This window comes from Eubalaena glacialis, chromosome 6 (assembly GCF_028564815.1).
Source record: "Eubalaena glacialis isolate mEubGla1 chromosome 6, mEubGla1.1.hap2.+ XY, whole genome shotgun sequence".
NCBI classification, from domain to species: domain Eukaryota; kingdom Metazoa; phylum Chordata; class Mammalia; order Artiodactyla; family Balaenidae; genus Eubalaena; species Eubalaena glacialis.
This window is the reverse complement of record NC_083721.1, coordinates 36,761,473-36,789,071: the sequence shown is the minus strand read 5'-3', so window position 1 is coordinate 36,789,071 and position 27,599 is coordinate 36,761,473.

Sequence of the window (27,599 nt, the reverse complement as noted above, 5' to 3'; positions counted from 1 at the left end):
AAGAAGTACTTCAACATCTGGGAAAATTCCATTAAAGTTCATATATAATGAATCAAAATGGCAATACAATTATGTTGAAAGCAATAACAACAAAAAGCAAACAATGACTCGTACTCAGTATATATGCTCCAGATCCAATGAAGATCACATTGCAAAGAGTAGCTGGCACTTCTTTTTGAGTTGTATTGTTCTGGTTCATTCATTTGTCCCAAATAAGACCATAATATATACCTTGGAAAATTTTGATACATGTGGCCGGATTAGTGCATTGCCTACTCAGTGGACTTTCAGAAGGTTCCTTATATCTATGCTACGACCAGTTTTTCTCCCCATATTTCAGCTATATTTGCATTGCATAGTTGAATTACTAATATTTGTAGGGTGATCAGTATTTCAAATTGGTTGAGGATAAAACTACCAAATAATTGGAGGTATGTTAAATAATTATTCTTTTGTTACTACGATAACAGTGTGTATAAAAGAAATTTTTAAAAATTGAAGGTACTTATCAATGTTACCAAAATATTAAGTTGCAATGGAAATGCTGTGTTTCAAATCTGTGTTATAGTTTTCTTTCTGAACACACAAGAAGATAATTTCCAGCCTCACTTACACTAAGTCACTTATCAAAGTCATGTGTCTGGGTTCTGGCCAATGTGACTGGAGGAAGTGAAACATATTATTCTCAGGCTTCATCACAAAACCCTATGCAAAACTGTCCTTATTGTTTTTAATGCAAGTGTCACAAGATAAAACCTGGATAACTGAGTCAACACTTAAAGAGCATCTTGACCCAAATCTGATTTTGATGTGATGGAGAAATGAACTTTATGTTCATCTATGGAAATAATCTATTATTTATTTATTACCACAATAACAGAATCACCTAGGTTATTCTAATATAAATTTGCAGTTGATTAGCCCTTATTGTTAAATGTCTAAATTGAAATTTGTTTAATTGTGTGAGGCAGGGAAAAGTAAAACTTAGCTATAAATATCAAATTTTAACTCTTAATAATGTATGACAAACTTTACCTAAGAATTTGTATTTAAAGTTATCATTAAAATTACTTACTAGTAGTAAAAATATGTTTTTAGAATTGGAGTAACTAAATTTCAAATATTTTCTTGTAAAATGAAAAATCACATTTATAAAGTTGAGCAATTAGATTTGTATTTATCCTTGCAATGAACAGGATAACTGTTCAATGGAAGTAGAAACTATCATAATGCAGCGGTTAAGAGCATGGGGTCTGGAATGAGACAGACTGGCTTTCTCTATTCACTCAGCAACTTCCTAAATGTGTACTTTGAGGAGATTTCTTTACAATCCATAAGGCTTAGCTATTTTTTTTTATCATTATTTCATTAATTTCTGTATAGTTCATTATAATGATGACTCTAATGGGGCAGAGACCAAGTCAGGTTTTGTTCACTGTTGTATTACTACCCCTAATACAGGGTCTGGACCATAAAAATCACACATCAAATTCTTCAAATACATTATAAGGTTTGGTAAAAATGAGAGACTGAAATATCTTTTACAGCTAGCCTGGTATATGGTATTAAATTAGAACCACAAGGTATTTAAATAATGAACTATAGATAAGTTATAACTCTGGTTAAAACAAATGTTGCAAATAGAGAATCACACATATACACATGGTAATATGTATAGTTACTGCTCTTTTAAACCAAAATTCCTTGCATGATTGCATGTTCTATGACGGTCCAACTTGAATTTTTAAGAGTTTCTTCAGAATTTCCATTTTTGTGATATTACAGTCTCAAAAATTTATTATTAAAATACATCAGGCAGTTAATCCAATCAATCATAAATATATCTATCACCAATATTAAACTAACACAAGTCTTTAGTTTGGAAGGATCTAGACCAGATTACCACTGAGTAAAATGACCGAGCATAGAACATGAGTATTTTTGCCCAGATTCGTTATTGATCTTATGTCTTATAACATCCCATCTCACTCTGCCATGCTCTTCATGAAGAAAAATGCTGCCAGTGAAGAGCTTATAGTAGTTATTAGTGGATTTTTCACATCTAGCTGACCTCTTTTGTGTTTGGCACAAAATTTTATATGAAAATTACAGCTATGCTGTATCTCATGGCTAGGTAGAGTTGGCCTATGATACTCCAATCTTGCTGACCTTGCCTCCAACTGCTGCTTCCCATATCACATTAGCTCATGTTCACAATGAAAAAACAAAATGTGCACTTCTCACTTCTCCAATAGTCGTCACCATTTTTAACCTATTTTGTAGTTTTCTTAAGCATTTAAGCAAACAGCCTCATTAATTTTGGCAAGTAACATTAACACAGAAAACTCTCAATGCCAGTAGTCTTTAAATCTAAATACTAACAGGCTTAAATTTATCACAAAGTAAGTAGAATTATTTTATTCCATTGATATAAACAGCAAAAACTGTATCTTCTTCTCTAAAATAAAATAACCCTAAAAATAAGATATAACAAAATTAATTTGTGATTTGTCCATTAGTTCTACTCTTAAAAATAGTTGAAGAAGAGGTATAGAAATAATTAAGAAATGATACATGAATTAAACTTCATCAGTTTGAACCAACCTTTAATTTTATTCACAAGCTTCGTGGAACTTGATTCCTTTGGCGTTCAACATGCCACAGGCACTATATACTAAAGATAGGGAAGAAGTTTCACTACCCATTTATTATTTTTACAGTCCAATATTTCTGTCAAGTGCCTAACTTCCATAATGAGAGGCACTGCAGAGAAACATAGATCAGTGCCATAGACAGGAATATGACCCAACAATACCAACCAGATTTGCTCTGTTTTGTTTTTTATAATTTTTACCTGGGTAAAGCACCCCTTCTACCTACAAAATATTATTTGATTTATTTAAAAGACAAATAAATCTTGCTTATTACTAGGTGAAATTCATAAGTTTTATGCATGATGAAAATGGAAACTGTGAAAGATAGTTGAAGAGAACTGGAATTTGACAAATGATACTGTTAGGTTTATATTTTTGTCACCATTTCTAATCACAATAAAGAAACCATAAAGCAAGTTACCAGTTATCTAACCACCTAAAAAATATCTAATAAAAAAAGATGCCTATGAAGCTTGAAAATATTTCCTTCTGCCACACAGCAAAAAAGGAAAAGAAAAAATATTAGTTTAGCAAATTAAATATAGAAATAAATTACAAGGAGGATTCATGGTGAAAGAGTTAGCAGTATATTATGTGAAGTTATAAAATAACAAATGTGACTCTATGACTAATATTTTGTTTTCCTTTTGCTTCCAGTCAAATGAAGGAATAATGCTAATTCTGGAGATCATGAGGGAAGATGATTATTTCTAAGTTCTTATCCTATTTGACAAAATTTTAACAGAGTTGATAATGCAGTTTTATTGAAACTCTTTTAATTCTTGGTTCTCAGAACAATATTTTCTCTTGGTTATCACCAACTTGAGTGCTTAGGACACTCCTAGGCCTACTTTAATTGTTCTTCCATATCTCACGACCACTGAATTTTGGAAAGTGTAAGGGTTTATTCCATTGTACCCTTTATGCACACTCACTTCTGTGATGATCTTAATGAATACTGGGGTTCTAAATGTGTTCTATAAAACTGTTTTTGTCAAAATGCAGATCTCCTTACATTAGTGGATTGTGAAACCAATTTAATAAATTAAAATAAGCAAGTTTAATGAAATTTTTAAAAATCAGAAAAATAGACAAATTGAACTTCATCAAAATTAAAACCATACCTCAAAGGAAAAGTAGCTGACAAAACAGGAGAAAATATTTGAAAATCATATATCTGATAAAGAACTAATGTCCAGAATATATAAAGAACCTTCAAAACAAAAACAAGAAAAAGTCAAATAAACCAATTAAAAATAGGCAGTGAGATGTCAGCAACAGGAGGCATGAGTTTCTTTTTATTTCCCCTTGAATTTACACTAATTGGATGTCCATAACTGAAAAAAAGCAGCTCTGCATAGCATACCAGGACACTAGAGATATCCATCCATCTGTGTACCTGAAAGTGGGTAGATTAGAACCCAGAGGAGGCAGTTGAGTGAGAGAAGCGGTAGCAGAAGCAGCCTCCGCAGAGAAGGTGGTGGCAGGTCTGGCACCTGTCCAAAATGACCTTTCTGACAGAAGAGGTGGTGAGTGAAAGAGGAAGTGGGGGTCTGCCTGGCCCCATGTGGTGCAGCTGGAGGGACCCATTGCTCTCCATGAGGAAAAAAACCACAGTGACTGGGAGGAAGAAAAGGAAAGAGAGTTAGGCAGACCAAGAAAAGTGAAGGAAAGTGTGTTCTGCTGTTTGGCCTTAGATTCTGGCAAGAGGACCACCCATAGAACTCTGGAATCCCCCCAAGTTGAGGATACCCTTACTAGGTCATTGGCACTCCAAAAACTCCAAGTGCTAAGTACACACTTAGCCCCTCTATACCACTACACCCCCTTTTTTCCCCCTCCACCAGCTTTTTCTTTTTTATGCACATACTTCAACGTTAACATCAAGTCAGCTCCAGCAAGAGAAACCAAAAACTTGTGTATATCACCACTTTCTGGAAAGGCTCTAATTACCAACCTGTTGAACTGTTAGAACCAAAGTAAAGAAAGTCTTGCCTAAATAAGAAAGGATTTTGTTACTTCAAATGTGGCAGCAGAGACACTTTTTATCAAACACCATGAAAAAATCATGGTAATAGAATATCAAAAAAAGAAAATAACAATTTTCCAGCAACCAAACCCAAAGGCTCTGAATACTGTGATCTGACAAAGAATTAAAAATAGCTGTTATAAAGAAAGTCAGCAAGCAACTCAGAAAGGCAAAATAATTATCTCATGAATAAAACTAACAAATGGAATGAGTATTCTACCAAAATTATAAAAAAAAGAACCAAGCAGAAATTGTGGAGCTGAATAACTCATATAAATAATTGAGAAGAAGACTGCATTCAAATGCATTAGAAGTAGAGCAGATCAGATGGAAGAGAAAATAACTAAGCTCAAGGATAGGATTATAAAAATGATTCAGTTTTAAGAGGAGAGACAGCTAAGATTTTAAAAAGCTAAGAAACCCTACAAGATCTATCTGACTCCATTAGGAAAGCCAACATAAAATAATGGATTTAGTAGAAAAAGAAGAAGGGGCTAAGAAAAGAGAGAACATATTTAAAGAAATAATAGGTGAGAACTCTCCAAACATGAAGAAGGAACTTGACATATAAGTGCACAAAGCAATAGAACACATTATCTCAATGTAAAAGACCTTCTCCAAGACATATTATATTTTAAAAAACTGTCAAAAATCAATAATAAATAAAATATTTTAAAGACAACCATGGAGGAAAGGACAGTAATTTACAAAGGAGCCCCCCCTTAGGCTATCAGCAGATTTCTCAACAGAAACTCTACAGGCCAGGAGAAAAACTGCCAGCCAAGAATACTCTATCAGTCAAAGTTATCCTGCAGATATAAAGGAGAAATAAAGGCTTTCTCAGACTAACAAAAACTGAGGGAGTTCACCAACACTGGACCTGCCTTACAAGAAATGTTGAAAGGAGTTTTTCAAGCTGAAACAAAAAGACGAAATTACACAAAACTCTGATTAAAGTGATAATCAGAATTTTTAAAATGTAACTCTTTTTTAGAATAGTATATTAAACTCTTAACTATAGCATAAATTTTAAAGGAAAAGAACATTAAAAATAAGTATAGTTACTACAAATTGACAATAAAATCACAGCATGAAGAGAAAACTGGTGACATCAAAAACATAAAAGGGGAAGAATAAAAGGATGGAACCTTTATAGACAAGTAAAGATAAACTGCTATCAGCAGGAAAAGAGCTATTTTACCCATGAGTTACTTTATATAAACCTCATGATAACCACAAAGCAAAATTCTAGAGGAGAGACAAAACAACAACAAAAAACAAAACAAAAAGGAAGACTGACCAAATTATCATGGAAAACCACCAACTTGCAAAGGTAGACAGAAACAGAAGGAAAAAGAAACAATGGAGAGACAAAATAATCATAAGGCAAAAGATAAAATGGCAGTAGTAAATTCTTACATAACAATAATCACCCTAAATGTAAATGGTTTGAACTCACCAATCAAAAGGCACAGAGTGGCTAGATGGATAAAAACAAGACCCAAGTATATGCTGCCCACAAGAGACTCATTTAAGCTCTAAGGACACACACAGGCACAAAGTGAAAGCATGGAAGATAAAATTCCAAGCCAACAGAAACCAAAAGAAGTCAGGTGTAGCCTTATATCAGACCAAATAGCCTTCAAGCCAAAAATATAACAAGAGACAAAGGAGGACATTATATACTGATAAAGGGGTCAGTACATCAAGAAGATATAGCAATTGTAAATATATATGCTCCCAAAACTTGAACATTGAAATATATTACTCAAAAATAAAAGAACTTAAAAGAGAAATAGACACCAATACAATAATTATAGGAGACTTCAGTATCCCACTGTCAGCAATGGACAGTTTGATCAGACAGAAAATCAACAAGGCAAAGTTGGACTGAACCGCACTTTAGAAGAAATGGACTTAATAGACATACACAGAGCATTCCACCCAATAGCAGCATAATACACATTCTTCTCAAGTGCACATGGAACGTTCTCCAGGATACACCATATGATAGGCAACAAAACAAATCTTAGCAAATTTAAGAAGACTGTTATCATACCAACTATCTTCTCTGACCACAGTGGTGTGAAACTAGAAATCAACAACAAGAATAAAGTGAGATCTACAAATATTTGGAAAATGAGCAACACACTTCTATACAACCATTCAGTCAAAAAAAATCCAATAAAATTTTTAAAATATCAAGACAATGAAATGAAATGAAAATAGAAATACAGCATATCAAACATCATGGGATGCAACAAATGCAGTTCTGAGAGGAGAGTTTATAGCAATAATCTGATATATTAAGAAATTAGAAGGATATCAAATAAACAACCTAACTTTACACCTGAAGGATCTAGAAAAAGGAGAAAAAATTAAGTGCAAATTAACAAAAGGATGGACATGATAAAGTTCAGAGAAATGGTAAAATAGATAACAGAAAAACAATAGAAAAAAATCAACAAAATTAAAAACAGTTTCTTTGAAAAGATAAACAAAATTTGCCAATCTTTAACTAGACTAATTAAGAAAAAGAGAGAGATGATTCAAATAAAATTGGAAATGAAAGAGGAGATAGTACAACTGATACCACGGAAAGACATAGGATCATATAGACTATGGACAATTATATGTCAATAAATTACATAACCTAGAAAGAATGTATACATTTTTAGAAACACACAACCTACCAAGACTGAATCAGGAATAAATAGAAAATTTGAACTGACCAATAATGAGTAAAAAGATTGAACCCGTAATCAAAAATCTCCCAACACAGAAAACTCCAGAACTGAATGGCTTCACTGGAAAATTCTACCAAACATTTAAAGAAGAATTAGGACCAATCCTCCCAAACTCTTCCAAAGTATTGATAAGGGAACACTTTCAAACTCATTTTTCAAAGCTAAGATTACTTTGATACCAAAACCAGATAAAGATGCCACAATTAAAGAAACTATAGACAAATATCCCCAATAAGTATAGATGCAAAAGTTCTCAACAAAATATTTGTGCACCAAATCCAAGAACACACATTAAAAAGATTACAGACCACAACGAAGTTGGATTTATCCCTGAGATAGAAGGATGGTTTATGTACATGTATAACTGATTCACTTTGTTATAAAGCAGAAACTAACACCATTGTAAAGCAATTATACTCCAATAACAATGTTAAAGTAAATAAATAAATAAAAATAAAACCTCACAACATTGGGAAAAAAATAAGTATAATATATCACATCAATAAAATTAAAAACAAAAATTACATGATCATTTTAGTAAATGCAGAAAAAAACATTTGACAAAATACAACATCCTTTCATAATAAAAACACTTTAACAGACTGGGTATAGAAGGAACATACCTCAACATAATAATGGCCATATATAACAAATCTACAGCTAACATCATACTAAATGGAGAAAAATAGAAAGGGTTTCATGTAAGATCAGAAACAAGAAAACCATGGCCACTCTCATGACTCTTATTCAATATAGTACTGACTAGTGGTAGCTAGGGCAATTAGGTAAGATAAAGAAGTAAAAGGCATCCAAATCAGAAAGGATGATGTAAAATTATCACTATTTCCTGATAATATGATCTTATACATAGAAAATCCCAGAGTCAGTCAAAAATAATCAACATTTTCAGTAAAGTGGCAGGATATAAAATCAAGATACATAAATCAATTGCATTCCTTTACACTAATGATGAAGCAATTGAAAAAGAAATGAGAACTATCCCATTCACAATAGCATCAAGAAAATATATAATACTTAGGAATAAATTTAACCAAGGAAGTGAAGGTCTGTGCAATGAAAACTACAAGTCTCTGCCGAAAGGAATTGAAGACACAAACAAATGGAAAGACATCTTATGTTCTTAGATTATAATAATTATTATTGTTAAAATGGCCATATTACCCAAAGCCATCTACAAGTTCAATGTAATCCCCATCAAAATACCAAAAGCATTCTTCACAGAAATAGAAGAAATAATCTTAAAATTTGTGTGGAACCACAAAAAACCCTGAATAGCCAAAGCAACCCTGAGAAGAAAGAATAAATTCAGAAGTATTATGCTTCATGATTTCAAACTGTACTAAAAAGCCATAGTAATCAAAATAGTATGGTACTGGAAAAAATAGACATATTGACTAATAGAACAGAATAGATATCCCAGGATTAAATCCCAGCATATACAGTCAACAATACTTGACAAGGGAGCCAAGAACACCCATGCAGTGAGAGGACAGTCTCTTCAACAAATGGTGCTGGGAAAATTGGAGAAATACAGGCAGAACAATGAAATTGGACCCCTATCTCAAATCACTCACAAAAATTAACTCAAAATGAATCAAAGACTTAAACATAAAACCTGATACCATAAAATGCCTAGAGAAAAACTTAGGGAAGAAGTTCTTTGATATTGGTTGTGGTAATGATTTTTGAACATGGTGCCAAAAGCACAAACAATGAAAGCAAAAATCAACAAATAAAACTATGTCAAACTCAAATTTTCTGCACAGCAAAATAAATAATTAACAAAATAAAAAGACAACCTACAGAATGGGAGAAAATTTTTGCAAACCATGTATAGGATAAGAAGTTAATATTCAAAATATATAAAGAATGCAGTCAACTTAGTAACAACAACAACAAAAGAAATAATCCAGTTAAAAAAATAGAAGAAGTAAATTGGTATTTTTCCAAAGAGGATATCAAAATGGCCAATAGACACATGAAAAGATGCTCAACATCATTAACCATCAGGGAAATGCAAATCAAAACCACAGTAAGATATTATTTCACAACAGTTAGAATGGCTATTTCAAGAAGACAAGACACAACAGGCACTGGAAAAATGTAGTATAAAGGGAACACTTATATATTGTAGGTGAGAATGTAAATTAGTCAATCATTCTAGTAAACAACATGGAGCTTTCACAAAAAATTACAGATCAATCTACCATATGATCTCGAGATTTCACTTCTGGGTATATACGCAAAGGAAATTAAAACAGGATTTGGGTGAGATATATGCACTCCCACGTTTATTGCATGATTACTCACAATTGCCAAGATGTGGAAACAACCCACATACTCATCAACATATGAATGGATAAAAAAGATGTGGTACATATTCACAATAAATATTATTCAGTTATGAGAAAGGAGACTGTCCTTCCATTTGTGACAACATTGGTTGACCTTGAGCACCTTATGTTAAGCAAGGTAAGTCAGACAGAGAAAGACAAATACTGTATTATATCACTCATACGTGGAATCTAAAAAAGTTAAACTTGGAAAAAACAGAGAGTAAAATTGTGGTCACCAGGAGATGGAAGGGAGTGGATAAGGGTGATGGTGTTTAGGATACAAACTTGTAACAAGCAGTAAATAAGCCATAGAGATCTAAGGCACAATGCAATGAATGTAGATAATGATACTGTACTATAATTATGTAATGTGATAAATCACTACTTTGGCAATAATAATATATAAATGTATCAAACGTGTTGTATACCTTAAATTTACATAATGTCACATATTGTTTATTTTATTAAAAATGGTCAAATAAATTGAAAACATATTTATATATATGTAAATACATGTATATGGTCTTTAATAAATATATATATTATACATGTTAATATAATTATGTTAATATATATGTACATGGCCAAATAGGTCAAAAAGTTGCTTAACGTAAGTGTCATTAGACAAATGCAAGTTAAAACCAGAATGAGATACCACTTCACACCCACTAGGATGGCTTTATTCAAAAAGACAAAAAATAGAAAGTGTTAGAAAACATGTGGGAATTGGAACCCTCAGATATTGCTGGTAGGAATGTAAAATGATTCAGTTGCTTTGGAAAACAGTTGAGCAGTTCCTCAAAAAGATAAACATGAAGTACCATATGGCCCAGCAATTCTATTTCTAGGTACATACCCAGGAGAACTGAAAATGTAAGTCTATGCAAAAACTTGTACACAAATATTTATAATGGCACTATTCATAATGGCCAAAAAGTAAAGATTGATAAATACATACTTATATATAATATATTCATACAACAGAATATATATTTCAGCTATAAAAAGGAACAAATACCTACTGGAACATGGACAAATCTTGAAAACACTATACTAAGTGAAAGAATCCAAAAACAAAAGACCATATATTATATGATTACATTAATATGAAATGTCCAGAACAGGTAAGTCCATAGGGGCAGATAGTACATTAATAGTGAAAAAAGGCTGGGGAAGGGAGGTTGAAATGGACAGTGATTGTTAGTGGGTATTCGGTCTCTTTAATTGGCCGAAAAAATGTTCTGGAATTACATAACAGTGATGGTGGTGCAACGTTGTGAAAATAATGAAAATCATTGAATCATAGATTTATTATCAAGGTGATTTTTATAGTATACAAATAATATCCCAATTAAAAATTAAATAAAATAACTATCAAATTCACCTACTTGTCATCCACTGGATTAATAGGCAAATCAAATTTGAAACTGTTTTTTGTCTGCAAAAATAAATATATAAATAACAAAAATAATAACAATGTTAATACTCCTTCCAGTTTTTCTAAATTTAATAAATGACAAGTCTATTTGCCAGTTGTTCAAGTTGAAATCTTGAACTATTACTTGCTTCTATCCTTATCATATCCTGATAGTAAGTTCCAGAAATTTTAACTTTTGAAAATATCCATTTTAAAAAATTGAGATATAATCCACATACCATAAAGTTCATTTTTTTCAAGTTATAAAATTTAGTGGTTTTAGTATATTCAAAAGTTGTACAACCATCATCACTATCTAATTATAGAACATTTCCAACAGCAAAATAAACAAAAACAAAATGAAAAACTCAGTACCAGAGAGGACTTGCTTTTCTTGTTCCTGACTTAGAGGAAAAGCTTCAGTCTTGCTCCATGAAGTATACCTTAGTTTGTGAGTTTTTCTTGGATGCACTTTTTCAGGTTGAAAAATTTTCATTTTATTTCTAGTATGTTGGGTGTTTTTATCAAGAAATAGTGCTGTGTTTTATCAAATATTTTTGCATCTATTGAGATGATCATGTGTTTTTCCCCCCCAAATACCCATATTCTAACTACTATTAACTACGACTCAGCAACTTCACAGTTACTACCTGGATCAAACTATTATCATCTCCATGTTGTCTATGACAATATCCCACTAAATGAACTTCCTTCTGTTCTCTTGCTCCACTATTATGTATTCCTCAAACTACATCCAATGTTCTTCTAAAACATAAATCACATGTCACTCTTTTCCTTTCATTTTCCAACGGCTTCTGTTTCCCAAGGAGTTAAAATCTAAATCCCTTACCATAACAGAAAGACCTTCTATATCTTGCCTCTTTCATCCTCATACCTCACATCCTACAAATCTTCATCTCTTAAACACGGTTTTACAAATATATTTGTTGCTTTATTATTCAGGAGTCATTTGTTGGACATATAATAAATGCCAAACATCCATGAGAACTATTATGAAAGATACAAAGAAGTCCCAGACTCTAAGCTTAAAGTATCTTCGATTTTCAAAGTAAAGAACTAGATACAAAAATAACTGTAGTTAAAAATAAAAATCAATATGCTACAAAAGCAAGGTAAATATTTATTTTAAATACCCTAGGAGTTCAATATAGTGAGAGATTTCCCTAATGGGTAAAATCAAGAAAATGTTACAGGTAATGTGGAATTTTCAGTTGGCATGGAAGAACAGGTTGGATGAAAAAAATATTAGCACATCTCAAATGTATGGAAAATAAGAAATGGATTTTCTTTTTCCTTAACTCTTTATGTTCCCCAGATATTCTTAGGGGTATAAGAGATATCCTTTGAATAATTTTAAGTAGTGTTTCAAATAACAAGATTAAGTAAGAATATCACTCTGAGAAAATATACTTGCATAAAATTATTTAATATATATTGTTATACAGACAAATCAAAGGTCACTGGTGATGCTGTTCATTGACCACTCTCTATCTGGCATATGCAATAAGAAAAGAATTTTAGTGTAATAATGAAATGAATTTATACTGCACTTTCAGGGCAATATTTCAATATTTAGAAAATGTTCATATTTTGGTTTAATAGATTATAATGGGCAGAGTTGTAATAGCAGCATAAATGAAAGGGAACATTCATTTATATGTAATTTCTACACTGTAATTTTGGCTAACATGAATGTTACTTGGGCTGAATTGAAATGTGGATTGAAATTTATTAACTGATCTCATGAATGTGAATGATTGTAAGGAAGAGTAAGATGTCTTGAATAAGACAATTGGAGAAAATTAGCCAAGTAAGAATTGTGTGGTTTAAACAAAGTACCTAAGGTTGACAAAAATGTTCATTCTCAAGATTATGTATAGTTATGGAGGAATTACCAGGACAATCAAAATGGATTTCAGATAATTATTTGTACCAAGTTTTTGCTTATTTGCACATGAATAGGTCTTTTTCTAGACTTGCCTTGGCAAAACAAAGTTGATTCTTACAAATAAAAATGAGGGTATGGGGCCAGTCCAGGTCATAGAGTTTATAGAATGCAGATGGGCATTGCCATGTTGATGAACAATGAAGGGTTAACTGTATAAGTATCACTGCAATGATCTCTTCTAGAGCCATCTGGCATTGTTTTTCAGATATACCTCTGAGGACTCATCAGAACCTCAAAGAAGTAACTCTGCTCACTGTCACAACTACTGTAATAGAATCTGCTATTATTTCTACACCAATAGTCTTTAGAAAGTTGCCCTTTAAAAATTATATATACACACATTATACATCACATCCTTAGAGCAATAGAAATTGTATTAGAAATTTTTATTGTTGAGGATAACTGAGCTGGTTCCTTGAAGAAAAATACAGTCTAACTGCTAAAACTGAAATCCCACAAAATACAAGTAATGCTATGATAATTTTTTTGAATAGCTGGATAAAAAAGACATTAAGTTAAATCATGCAAACAAAATAAAGTTGAAAATATTACAAATATATAACTACCCTCTATGTAAAGCAACATTATAATCTTATAAGTATAATATTAAATTGTAATCACAGATTTTTAAAGCTTATATTTCAAAATGAGTTGGTAAGATTTTTAGGTATAATCAGTTTTGGGGTATTCAACGATACTTCTGAGAGACACTAAATTTACTGGCTATCAAAATAAAATGCAAAGAAACAAGGAAACCAGCATATCATTGCCTAATTTTAACCTTGAATAGTCATTTTTTCCCCTGGCAGTTACACGATGTATTTCCAACTCTTTAAAGGATAGATAATAATGTGAAAAAGTTACTTAAATTAGACAATGAGACAATTCTGGGATTACCTAGTTCAACATTTCTGCAGGAAAAAAAAATCAACTTCATTGAACTTTATACATAAATGGAAGAGAGTTTAAGCACAAAAAGAACTAGAAAATGACAACTCCTAAATTAAGACCTTAGAAGCTGTTTCAAGGAAGTTTGAAAAGAAAATAACTTAGACTCTAAGACGATGTCAATAGCATCTGGAATAAAATATTTGTTTTTTGCTTTTTGTTTTTTAACACCTTGATTGGAATATAGTTGCTTTACATTGTTGTGTTAGTTTCTGCTGTATAACAAAGTGAATCAGCTATAAGTATACATATATCCCCATAACTGCTCCCTCTTGCATCTCCCTCCTACCCTCCTTATCCCAAGCCTCTAGGTGGACACAAAGCACCGAGGTGGTCTCCCCGTGCTATGCGATTGCTTCCCACTAGCTATCTATTTTACATTTGGTAGTGTATATATGTCAATGCAACTCTCTCACTTCGTCCCAGCTTACCCTTCCCCCTCCCCGTGTCCTCAAGTCCATTCCTACTTCTGCATGTTTATTCCTGTCCTGCCCCTAGGTTCTTCAAAACCATTTTTATGTTTTTTTTTTTTTTTAGATTCCATATATATGTGTTAGCATACGGTATTTGTTTTTCTCTTTCTGACTTACTTCACTCTGTATGACAGACTTTAGGTCCATCCACCTCACTACAAATAAATCAATTTCATTTCTTTTTATGGCTGAGTAATATTCCATTGTATATATGTGCCACATCTTCTGTACCCATTCATCTGTTGATGGGCACTTAGGTTGCTTCCATGTCCTGGCTATTGTAAATAGTGCTGCAATGAACATTGTAGTACATGACTCTTTGAATTACAGTTTTCTCAGGGTATATGCCCTGCAGTGGGATTGCTGGGTCATATGGTAATACTATTTTATGTTTTTTAAGGAAACTCCATACTGTTCTCCATAGTGACTGTATCAATTTACATACTCACCAATAGTGCAAGACAGTTCCCTTTTCTCCACATCCTCTCCAGCATATATTGTTTGTAGATTTTTTGATGATGGCCATTCTGACTGATGTGAGGTGATACCTCACTACAGTTTTGCTTTGCATTTCTCTAATGATTAGTGATGTTGAGCATCTTTCATGTATTTGTTGGCAATCTGTATATCTTCTTTGGAGAAACGTCTATTTAGGTCTTCTGCCCATTTTTGGATTGGGTTTTTTGTTTTTTTGATATTGAGCTGCATGAGCTGCTTGTATATTTTGGAGATTAATCCTTTGTCAGTTGCTTCATTTGCAAATATTTTGTCCAATTCTGAGGGTTGCCTTTTAGTCTTGTTTATGGATTCTTTGCTATGCAAAAGCTTTTAAGTTTCATTAGGTCTCATTTGTTTATTTTTGTTTTATTTCCATTTCTCTAGGAGGTGGGTCAAAAAGGATCTTGCTGCGATTTATGTCATAGGGTCATAGAGTATTCTGCCTATGTTTTCCTCTAACAGTTTTCTAGTGTCCGGCCTTACATTTAGGTCTTTAATCCATTTTGAGTTTATTTTTTGTGTATGCTGTTAGGGAGTGTTCTAATTTCATTCTTTTACATATAGCTGTCCAGTTTTCCCAGCACCACTTATTGAAGAGGCTGTCTTTTCTCCATTGAATACTCTTGCCTCCTTTATCAAAGACAAGGTGACCATATGTGCATGGGTTTATCTTTGGGCTTTCTATCCTGTTCCATTGATCTATATTTCTGTTTTTGTGCCACTACCATACTGTCTTGATTACTGTAGCTTTATAGTATAGTCTGAAGTCCGGGAGCCTGATTCCTCCACTTTTGTTTCTCTTTCTCAAGACTGCTTTGGCTATTCGGGTTCTTTTGTGTTTCCAAACAAATTGTAAAATTTTCTTTTCTACTTCTGTGAAAAATGCCATTGGTTGTTTGATAGGATTGCATTGAATCTGTAGATTGCTTTGGGTAGTATAGTCATTTTCACAATGTTGATTCTTTCTATCCAAGACCATGGTATATCTCTCCATCTGGTTGTATCATATTTCATTACTTTCATCAGTGTCTTAGAGTTTTCTGCATACAGGTCTTTTGTCTCCTTAGGCAGGTTTATTCCTAGGTATCTTACTCTGTTTGTTGCAATGTCAAATGGGACTGTTTCCTTAATTTCTCTTTCAGATTTTTCATCATTAGTGTATAGGCATGCAAGAGATTTCTGTGCACTAATTTTTTATCCTGCTACTTTACCAAATTCATTGATTAGCTCTAGTAGTTTTCTGGTAGCATCTTTAGGATTCTCTATGTGTAGTATCATGTCATCTGCAAAGAGTGACAGCTTTACTTCTTCTTTCTGATTTGGATTCCTTTTATTTCTTTTTCTTCTCTGATTGCTTTGGCTCAAACTTCCAAAACTATGTTGAATAATAGTGGTGAGAGTGGGTAACCTTGTCTTGTTCCTGATCTTAGTGGAAATGGTTTCAGTTTTTCACCACTGAGAATGATGTTGGCTGTGGGTTTGTCATATATGGGCTTTATTATGTTGAGGTAAGTTCCCTCTATGCCTACTTTCTGGAGAGCTTTTATCATAAATGGGTGTCGAATTTTGTCAAAACATTTTTCTGCATCTATTGAGATTATCATTTTTTATCCTTCAGTTTGTTAATAAGGTGTATCACATTGATTGATTTGCGTGTATTGAAGAATCCTTGCATTCCTGGAATAAACCCCACTTGGTCATGGTGTATGATCTGTTTAATGTGCTGTTGGATTCTGTTTGCTAGTATTTTGGTGAGGATTTTTGCATCTATTTTCATCAGTGATATTGGCCTGTAGTTTTCTTTCTTTGTGACATCTTTGTCTGGTTTTGGTATCAGGGTGATGGTGGCCTCATAGAATGAGTTTGGGAGTGTTCCTCCCTCTGCTATATTTGGAAGATTTTGAGAAGGATCGGTGTTAACTCTTCTCTAAATGTTTGATAGAATTTTCCTGTGAAGCCATCTGGTCCTGCGCTTTCGTTTGTTGGAATATTTTTAATCACAGTCTCAATTTCAGTGCTTGTGATTGGTCTGTTTATATTTTCTATTTCTTCCTGATTCAGTCTCGGAAGGTTGTGCTTTTCTAAGAATTTGTCCATTTCTTCCAGGTTGTCCATTTTACTGGCATATAGTTGCTGGTAGTAATCTCTCATGATCCTTTGTATTTCTGCAGGGTCAGTTGTTACTTCTTTTTCATTTCTAATCCTGTTGATTTGAGTCTTCTCCCTCTCTTTCTTGATGAGTCTGGCTATTGGTTTAGCAATTTTCTTTATCTTTTCAAAGAACCAACTTTTACTTTTATTGACCTTTGCTACTGTTTCCTTCATTTCTATTTCATTTATTTCTGATCTTTATGATTTCTTTCCTTCTGCTAACTATGGAGTATTTTTTTCTCCTTTCTCTAATTGCTTTAGGTGTAAAGTTAGGTTTTTTATTCGAGATTTTTCTTTTCTCATGAGGTAGGAATGTATTGTTATAAACTTCCCTCTTAGAACTACTTTTGCTGCATCCCATAGATTTTGGGTCATCGTGTTTTCATTGTCATTTGTTTCTAGGCATTTTTAGATTTCCTCTTTGATTTCTTCAGTGATCTCTTGGTTATTTAGTAGCATATTGTTTAGTTTCCCTGTATCTGTATTTTTTACAGTTTTTTTCCTGTAATTGCTATCTAGTCTCATAGTGTTGTAGTTGGAAAAGATACATGATATGGTTTTAATTTTCTTAAATTTCCCAAGTCTTGATTTTTGACTCAAGATATGATCTATCCTGGAGAATGTTCCATGAGCACTTGAGAAGAAAGTGTATTCTGTTGTTTTTGGATGGAATGTCCTATAAATATCAATTAAGTCCATCTTGTTTAATGTGTCATTTAAAGCTTGTCTTTCCTTGTTTATTTTCATTTTGATTGATCTGTCCATTGCTGAAAGTGGGGTGGGGTACTGTTATTGTGTTACTGTCAATTTCCCATTTTATGGATGTTAACATTTGCCTTATGTACTGAGGTGCTCCTATGTTGGGTGCATAAATATTTACAATTGTTATATCTTCTTCTTGGATCAATCCCTTGATCATTATGTAATGTCCTTCTTTTTCTCTTGTAATAGTCTTTATTTTAAAGTCTATTTTGTCTCATATGAGAATTGCTACTCCAGCTTTCTTTTGATTTCCATTTGCGTGGAATATCTTTTTCCATTCCCTCACTTTCAATCTGTATGTGTCCCTAGATCTGAAGTGCGTCTCTTGTAGACAGCATATGTATGGGTCTTGTTTTTTTATCCATTCAGCCAGTCTATATCTTTTGGTTGGAGCATTTAATCCATTTACATTTAAGGTTATCATCGATATGTATGTTTCTATTACCTTTTTCTTAATTGCTTTGGGTTTGTTTTTGTAGGTCTTTTCCTTCTCTTGTGTTTCCTGCCTAGAGAAGTTCCTTTAGCATTTTTTGTAAAGCTGGTTTGGTGGTGCTGAATTCTCTTAAGTTTTGCTTGTCTGTAAAATGTTAATTTCTCTGTGGAATCTGAATGAGATCCTTGTTGGGTAAAGTAATCTTGGTTTTAGATTTTTCCCTTTCATCACTTTAAATATGTCCTGCCACTGCCTTCTGGCTTGCAGAGTTTCTGCTGAAAGATCAGATGTTAACCTTACGGGGATTCCTTTGCAAGTTATATGTTGCTTTTCCCTTGCTGCTTTCAATGTTTTTTCTTTGTATTTAACTTTCTATAGTTTGAATAATATATGTCTTGGTGTGTTTCTCCTAGGATTTATCGTGTACGGGACTCTCTGTGCTTCCTGGACTTGATTGACCGTTTCCTTTCCCATGTTAGGGAAGTTTTCAACTATAATCTCTTCAAATATTTTCTCAGTCCCTTTCTGTTTCTCTTCTTCTTCTGGGAGCCCTGTAATTCGAATGTTGGTGCGTTTAATGTTGTCCCAGAGGTCTCTGAGACTGTCCTCAATTCTTTTCATTCTTTTTTCTTTATTCTGCTCTGCAGTAGTTATTTCCACTATTTTATCTTCCAGGTCACTTATCCATTCTTCTGCCTCAGTTATTCTGCTATTGAATCCTTCTAGAGAATTTTTAATTTCATTTATTGTTTTGTTCATCACTGTTTCTTTGCTCTTTAGTTCTTCTTGGTCCTTGTTAAATGTTTCTTGTATTTTCTCCATTCTATTTCCAAGATTTTGGAACATCTTTACACTCATTACTCTGAATTCTTTTTCAGATAGACTGCCTATTTCAACTTCATTTGTTTGTTCTGGTGCATTTTTACCTTGCTCCTTCATCTGCTGCGTTTTTCTGTGTCGTCTTATTTTCCTTAACTTACTGTGTTTGGGGTCTCCTTTTTGCAGGCTGCAGATTCGTAGTTACCTTTGTTTTAGGTGTCTGCCTCCAGTTGGTGAAGTTGTTTCAGTGGGTTGTGTAGGCTTCTTGGTGCAAGGGACTGTTTCCTGTGTTCTGGTGTGTGAGGTTGGATCTTGTCTTTCTGGTAGGCAGGACTGCATCCAGTGGTCTGTTTTGGAGTGTCTGTGAACTTAGTATGATTTTAGACAGCCTCTCTCCTAATGGGTGGGGTTGTGTTCCTGTATTGCTAGTTGTTTGGCATGGGGTGTCCAGCACTGGAGCTTGCTGGTCGTTGTGTGGATCTGGGTCTTCGCATTGAGACAGCGATCTCTGGGAGATCATGCGCTGATTGATATTACATGGGGCCGGGAGTTCTCTGTTGGTTCAATGTCCTGAACTCAGGTCTCCCATCTCAGAAGCTCAGGCCTGATCCCCGGCTGAAGCACCAAGACCCTGTCAGCCACACAGCATGGAAGAAACAATGCTGGCAATTTGTAGCATCAGTGCCAGTGTTGGTGAACCAAATGATTCTCAATAGCGGTGCTCCAGAGCTGAGACAACTCTCCTGGGTCTCAGGGTCTCCTGAACGTATGTCATTAGTAGCACAAGACTACATCAGGAAGTGAATCGGCTGGCACTTTTCATCTTAGACTTCCCAGCCTCCAGAACATTTCCTCGCAAAATAGAAGGGAAGATCCTTGAGGACAGGGAATATCCTTGTTTCTCTAGTGCCTATTACAATGCCTGATCCATCACAGAAACTCAATGTGTAATCGGGAAGAACAAATCTGACTCCATACTGGATCAGTTTCTTTTACTTCAACCTTTGTATTTGATTGCTGTTGCTTAGTCGTACTAGCTCAAGCAGGCATGGAACTGAGCAGCTTGTTGTTTACTTTTTTAAAGCTAAAGTAAAGCTTAAAAGCAAAAACAGAGAGGGAAGCAACCATTTTTATTGTGGGAAAGTTGATATAAAGAAAGCCATTTTAAAAAGTGATAGCAGTATCCAAACAATAAAACATGAAAAATATATTGCACTGAGTGTTCCAAAAGGATTTAAGTTAAAATTCTAAATTAATATTTAGTGAAACAATTAATGATTCTAAATAAACAGTCATTGGAGTCATAATTGAAAAATAATTTTCTGGGTATGAGGTTTTTAAATCTCCTAAAATTACTTTAAAATAAATAAAATATAAATGATCTTGAGAAAGAAGAACAAAGATAGAGATAATGTGCCCCCTAATTCAAACTATACTACAAAGCATGGTACTGGCAGAAAAGCAGATACATAGATCAATGAAACAGAAGAGAGATCACAGAAATGAACCAACATTTATATGGTCAATTAATCTACAACAAAGGAGGCAAGAATATTCAGTGGGTAAAAGACAACTTCTTCAATAAATGGTGTTGGGAAAACTGGATAGCTACATGGAAAGAATCAAACTGGGCTAATTTCTCATATCAGATACAGAAATAAACTCAAAATGGATTAAATGTAGAATGTGAAACAATACAACTCCTAGAAGAAAACATAGGCAGTAAGCTCTTTGATATAGGTCTTAGCAATATTTTTTGGATATGTTTCCTCAGGCAAACAAGAAAAACAGATGCAAAAGAAAAAGTAAATAAAGAGGATATCAAACTAAAAAGTGTTTGCACATCAAAGAAAACTACCAAGAAAACAAAAAGGCTGCCTAGTAGATGGGAAAATTTTTTACAAACAATATATCTGATAAGGGGATAATATCTAAAATATACAAATAGTTCATGCAACTCAACATCAAAAAAAAGAAACAACTTGATTAAAAAATGAGCAGAGGACCTGAACAGACATTTTTCCAAAGAAGAGATACAGATAGCCAACAAATACATGAAAAGATTCTCAACATCACTAATCATCAGGGAAATAAAATCAAAACCTCAATGAGATACCACCTCACACCTCTCAGAATGGTTATTATCAAAAAGACAAGAAATAACAAGTGTTGGCAAGGATGTGGAGAAAAGGGAATCCTTATGCACTGTTGGTGAGAATGTAAATTGGTGCAGCCTCTATGGAGTTTCCTCAAAAATTAAAAAGAACACTACCATATAATTGAGCAATTCTACTTCTGGGTATTCTCCAAAAACCCAAAATGCTAATTTTCAAAGATATATATGCACCCATATGTTCATTACAGAATTATTCACAATAGCCAAGATATGGAAGCAACCTAACTGCCAATCGATAGAAGAATGAATAAAGAAGATGTGGCATACATATATCACACACATACACACAATGGAATATTAATCAGCCATAGAAAAGAGTGAAATTTTGCCATTTGCGATAACATGGATGGACCTACGTTATGTATTATGCTAAATGAAATTACTCATAAAAAGGCAAATAGAAAAAATGATTTCACTTATATGTGGGATCTAAAGAACAAAATATTCTCCCCAAGGAACAACGTGTCTGAGTCCCACATCAGGCTACTTAGCCTGGAAGTCCTTCACTGGGAAGTCAAGCCCCCAGAACATTTGGATTTAAAGGCCAGCAGGGCTAACTTTCAGGAGACCCAGTGTCTGTGGGAGATAGATTCCTTTCTTAAAGGGCACACACAAAATTTCATATGCTCTGGGGCCCAGAGCAGAAGCAGTAATTTAAAAGGAGCCTGAGTCAGACCCACCTCCTGATCTTGGAAACTCACTGGAGAGGCAGGAAACAACTGGAGCTCACCCCAAAGACACATAGATTTGTGGCATCCCTTTTGGGGAACTCATTCTACCACAAGAACACTGACGATAGAAAGTGCCATTTTGGAATCTTCCCTCTAGTTTATTAGCAACTGAACTCATCCCCACCCTCCAGCTTGTCTGCACTAGTACTTGGACACTTCAGGCCAAGCAACAATCTGGATGGTGACACATCTCCACCCATGAGCAGTCATGCTGCCCCTGAGCCCACAGCTGCCCTAGGACATGGCACTGTCCACAAGTGGTCCCAGAACCAAGCACCACACACCAATAAGCAGACACTAGTATTAGGACCCCCAGGGCCCTCTAGCAAGAGACCCGGAGGCCCAGCTCTGCTCAGCAGTGGACAGGCACAAGTCCCAAGAAAACCGAGGCCCCAGCCCTTCTACCAGTGAGCAGACACACCAACTACAGATTACCCAGGGCAGTGCAACCAGAGATCCTGGGACATGGCTCTGCTCATTGGTGAGCTGGCACTAGCCCCAGGACCCCCTGGACCTTGGCTCCACCCTCCAGCAGGTGGACTCCATAACCAGGACACTGCAGTCCCAAAGCCTGCCTTGTCAGACCTCAGCCAACACACCAGCAAGCTGGCATCAGCCCTGGGACTACCTGGGCCCAGGCCCTGCCCACCAGCAAGCCATGACAGCTCAGGGACACCTTGGACCCCAAAGCCAGTGGCTGTGGGATCCAGCCCCACACACCAAAAGGCTAACAAGAGATTCAGGATCCCCAAGGCCCTGTAGCCAGCAACCCCAGGATGAGGCTCTGCCCACCATTGAGCTGGCACTGGCCCTGGGACCCACAGGGGTTCCACAGCTATTTGTATTATGACCTGGCCCCACCAACCAGCAGCCAGCAACCTCCACAAAATTCAGGGCCTGGCAACCAAACAAACCAGGGGCCAGTCATGCCTGCCAGATTGCCTACAGTAATCAGCCAGCCACAATAAAAGGACACATGCAGTCCATATATGGTACACCTCTAGCTTTGGTGACTAGAGGGAATCATGCACTTGGACACATAGGACATCTCTTACAAAAAGTCAGTCCTCCAAGACTGGGAAACTTAATCAACCTACCTGATACATAGAAATAAAAACAGCAAATTAGGTAAAATGAGGCAACAGAGGGATATACTCCAAATGAAGGAAGAAGATAAAATCCCAGAAGAACTAATGAAGTGGAAATAGGCAATCTACCCGATAAAGAATTCAAGGTAACGATCATAAAGATGACTGAAGAACTCAGGAGAAGAAAGGATGAAGAGGGTGAGAAGATAACATTTTTAACAAAGAGTTGGAAAATATGAAGAAAAACCAAATAGAACTGAAGAATAAAATAACTGAAATGAAAATATACTAGTAGGAAACAACAGTAGTTAAAAGATACAGAGGAACAGTTCAATGAGCTGGAAAAAAGAGTCATGGAAATCACTGAAGCCGAACAGATAAAAGAAAAAAAAAAAAAGAAATTAAGACAGTTCAAGAGATCTCTATGACAACATCAAGCATACTATATTTGCATTATGAAGCTCCCAAAAGGAGAAGAGAGACAGATAAAGTGGCAGAAAATATATTTGAAAATGTAATAGCTGAAAACTTCCCTAACCTGGGAAAGGAAACAGATATACAGGTACAGAAAGTGCAGAGAGTCCCAAACAGGATCAACCCAAAGAGGACCATACAAAGACACACTGTAATTAAAATGGAACAAATTAAAGATAAAAAAAGAATATTAAAATCAGCAAGAGAAAAACAAGTTACATACAAGGGAACTCCCATAAGGCCATCAGCGGACTTTTCAGTAGAAATTCTAGAGGTGAGAAAGGAGTAGCACAATAAACTTAAAGTGATGAAAGGGAAAAACCTACAACAAAGAATATTCTTCTTAGCAAAGCTTTCATTCAGATTTTGTGGAAAGATCAAAAGATTTAAGACAAGCAAATGATAAATGAGTTTTGCACCACCACACTAGCTTTACAAGAAAGGTTAAAAGGAATTCTCTAAGCAAAAAAGAAAAGGCCACAACTAGAAACATAAAAATTGTGAAAAAAAAGCACACTAATTGGTAAAGGCAAACATACAGTAAAGGTAGTAGATAACCATGTACAAAGCTTGAAGAAAGATTAATAGACAAAAGTAGTAAAATTATCTATATCAGAAATAATTAGTTAAGGGACACATAAAACAAAAGGATGTAAAATATGATATCAAAAACAGTTATCATGGGGGAGGGGAGTAAAAATCAGGGTTATTAAAATGTACTTGAAATAAAGAAATCAACAACTTAAAATAATCATGTGTGTGTGTGTGTGTATATATATATATATATATATATACACACATACATATATATACTCATATATACATACTCATAGATATATATTGCTACATACAAACCTCATGGTAACCACAAAGGAAAATCTATTCTAGGTACATACACACAAAGAGAAAGGAATCCAAACCTAACACTGAAGAGAGTCATCAAATCACATGAAAGGAGAACAAAAGAAGAAAGGAACAAAAAAGAATTACAAAAACAACCCCAAAACAATGTAACAAAATGACAGTAAGTACACACTTATCAATAATTACTTTAAATGTAAATGGACTAAATGATCAGTCAAAAGACAGAGTGGGTGAATAGATACAAAAATAAGACCCATATCTATGTGGCTTACAAGAGACTCACATCAGATCTAAAGACACCCACAGACTGAAAGTGAGGGATGGAAAATGTATTCCATGCAAAAGGAAATCAAAGAAAGCTGGGTAGCAATACTCATATCAGAAAGTAGACTTTAAAACAAAGACTGTAATAAGAGACAAATGATGTTACATAATGTTCAAGTGATCAATCAAAGAAGATCTAACAACTGTAAATATATATGTACATAACATAGGACCCCCTAAGAACATAAAGCTAATATTAAAAGACATAAAGGGAGAAACTGAGTAACACAACAATAATAGTGGACTTTAACACATCACTTACATTAATAAATGGAACATCCAGATAGTAAATCAATAAGGAATTACTGGTCAAAGTAACACATTAGAACAAATAGACTTAATACAAATATATAGAAGATTCCATCCAAAAGCAGCAGAATACACATTCTGTTCACATGCACATGGACCATTCTCTAGGATAGATCAAATGCTAGGCCACAAAACAAGTCTCAGGAAATTTTTAAAAAAGTGAAATCATATCAACCACTTTTTCCGACCATAATGCTATAGATTAGAAATCAACTACAGGAAAAAAAGCTGCAAAAAACACAAACGTGGAAGCTAAACAGTATGCTACTAAACAACTAATGGATCACTTAAGAAATCAAAGAAAAAATTAAAAAAATACCTGGAGATGAATGAAAATGAAAACACAATGATCAAAAATCTATGGGTAAACAGCAAAAGCAGTTCTAAGAGAGTTTATAGCCATATAAATCTCAAACAACCTAAGCTAACACCTAAAGGAATTAGAAAAAACAGGCAATACCCAAAGTTTGTAGAAGGAAAGAAATCATAAAGATCAGAGTAGAAATAAATGAGAGGTTAAAAAACAATAGAAAACATTAATGAAACAGTTGTTTCTTTGAAAATATAAGCAAAACTGATAATCCTTTAGACTCAAGAAGACTCAAGAAGGAAAAAGAGAGAGGGACTAAATCAATAATATCAGTAATGAAGAAGGAGAAGTTACAATTGACACTACAGAAATACAAAGTATCATAAGAGACTTATGAGAGACTTATCATAAGAGACTATCATATGAACAGCTATATATCAATAAAATGGACAACCTAGGAGAAATGGGCAAATTCATAACAATATAGAAATGTACAATCTTCTAGGACTGAACCAGGAAGAAATAGAAAATATAAATAGACCAATTACCAGTAATAAAATTTAAATAATAACTTTAAAACTTCCCAACAAACAAACATTTTGGAATAGATGGCTTCACAGGTGAATTCTATCAAACATTTAGAGAATAGGTAACACCTATTCTTCTCTAATGATTCCAAAAAATTGCAGAGGAAGGAACACTTCAGAACTCATTCTACAAGACCAACATCACCCTAATACCTAAATCAGACAAAGATACTACAAAAAAAGAGAAAATTACAGGCCATTATCACTGATGAACATAGAGACAAAATTCCTCAACAACATATGAGCAAACTGAATTCAACAATACATATAAAGGATCATACACCATGAAGAAGTGTAATTTATCCTAGAGATGCAAGCATTGTTCAATATTTGAAAATCAATCAATGTGACACCCTACATTAACAAAATGAGAAAAACCATATGATCAACTCAGTAGATGAAAAAAACGTTTGACAAAATTCAACATCCATTTATCATTAAAAACTCTTCAGAAGGTAAGCATAGAGGAACATACCTCAACATAATAAAGGCCATATATGACAAGCCCAAAACTAACAACATACTCAGTGGTGAAAAGCTGAAAGCATATACTGTAAGGTCAGGAACAAGACACTCTCATTACTTTCACTGACACAATATTGGTAGTCCTACACATAGCAATCAGACAACAAAAAGAAATAAAAGGAATCCAAATTGGAAAGGAAGAAGTAAAACTGTCACTATTTGCAGATGACATGATATTATACTTAGAAAATCTTAAAGATGCCACAAAAAAACTACTAGAGTTCATCAATGAATTTGGTAAAGCTGTAGGATACAAAATTAATATACAGAAGTGTGTTTCATTTCTATACGCTAATAACAAACTATGAGAAAAAGGAATTTAGAAAACAATCACACTTATCATCTCATCAAAAAGAATAAAATACCTGGGAATAAATCTAACTAATGAGGTAAAAGATGTGTACTTGGAAAAATATAAGACAATGCTGAAAGAAACTGAAGATGACACAAACACATAGAAAGATATATCATGTTCCTGGATTGGAAGAATTAATATTGTTAAAATGACCATACTACTCAAGGCTATCTAAGGATTCAATGCAATTCCTCTCAAAATACTGAATGCATTTTTCTCACAATTAGAAAAAATAGTTCTAAAATTTGTTTGGAAACACAAAATACCACGAATAACAAAAGCAATCTTGAGAAAGAAACACAGAGCTGGAGGTTTCACACTCCCTGACTTTACACAATAGTACAAAACTAAAGTAATCAAAACTGTATGGTACTGGCACCAAAACAGACACGTATCAATAGAATAGAATAGGGAGCCCAGAAATAAACCCATACAGTTATGGTAAATTAATTATGACAAAGGGGACAAGAATATACAATGGGGAAAAGGCAATCTCTTCAATAAATGGTGGTGGGAAAACTGGAGAGCTACATATAAAACAACAAAATTAGAACATTTTCTCACACCATATACAAAAATAAACTCAAAATGGACTAAAG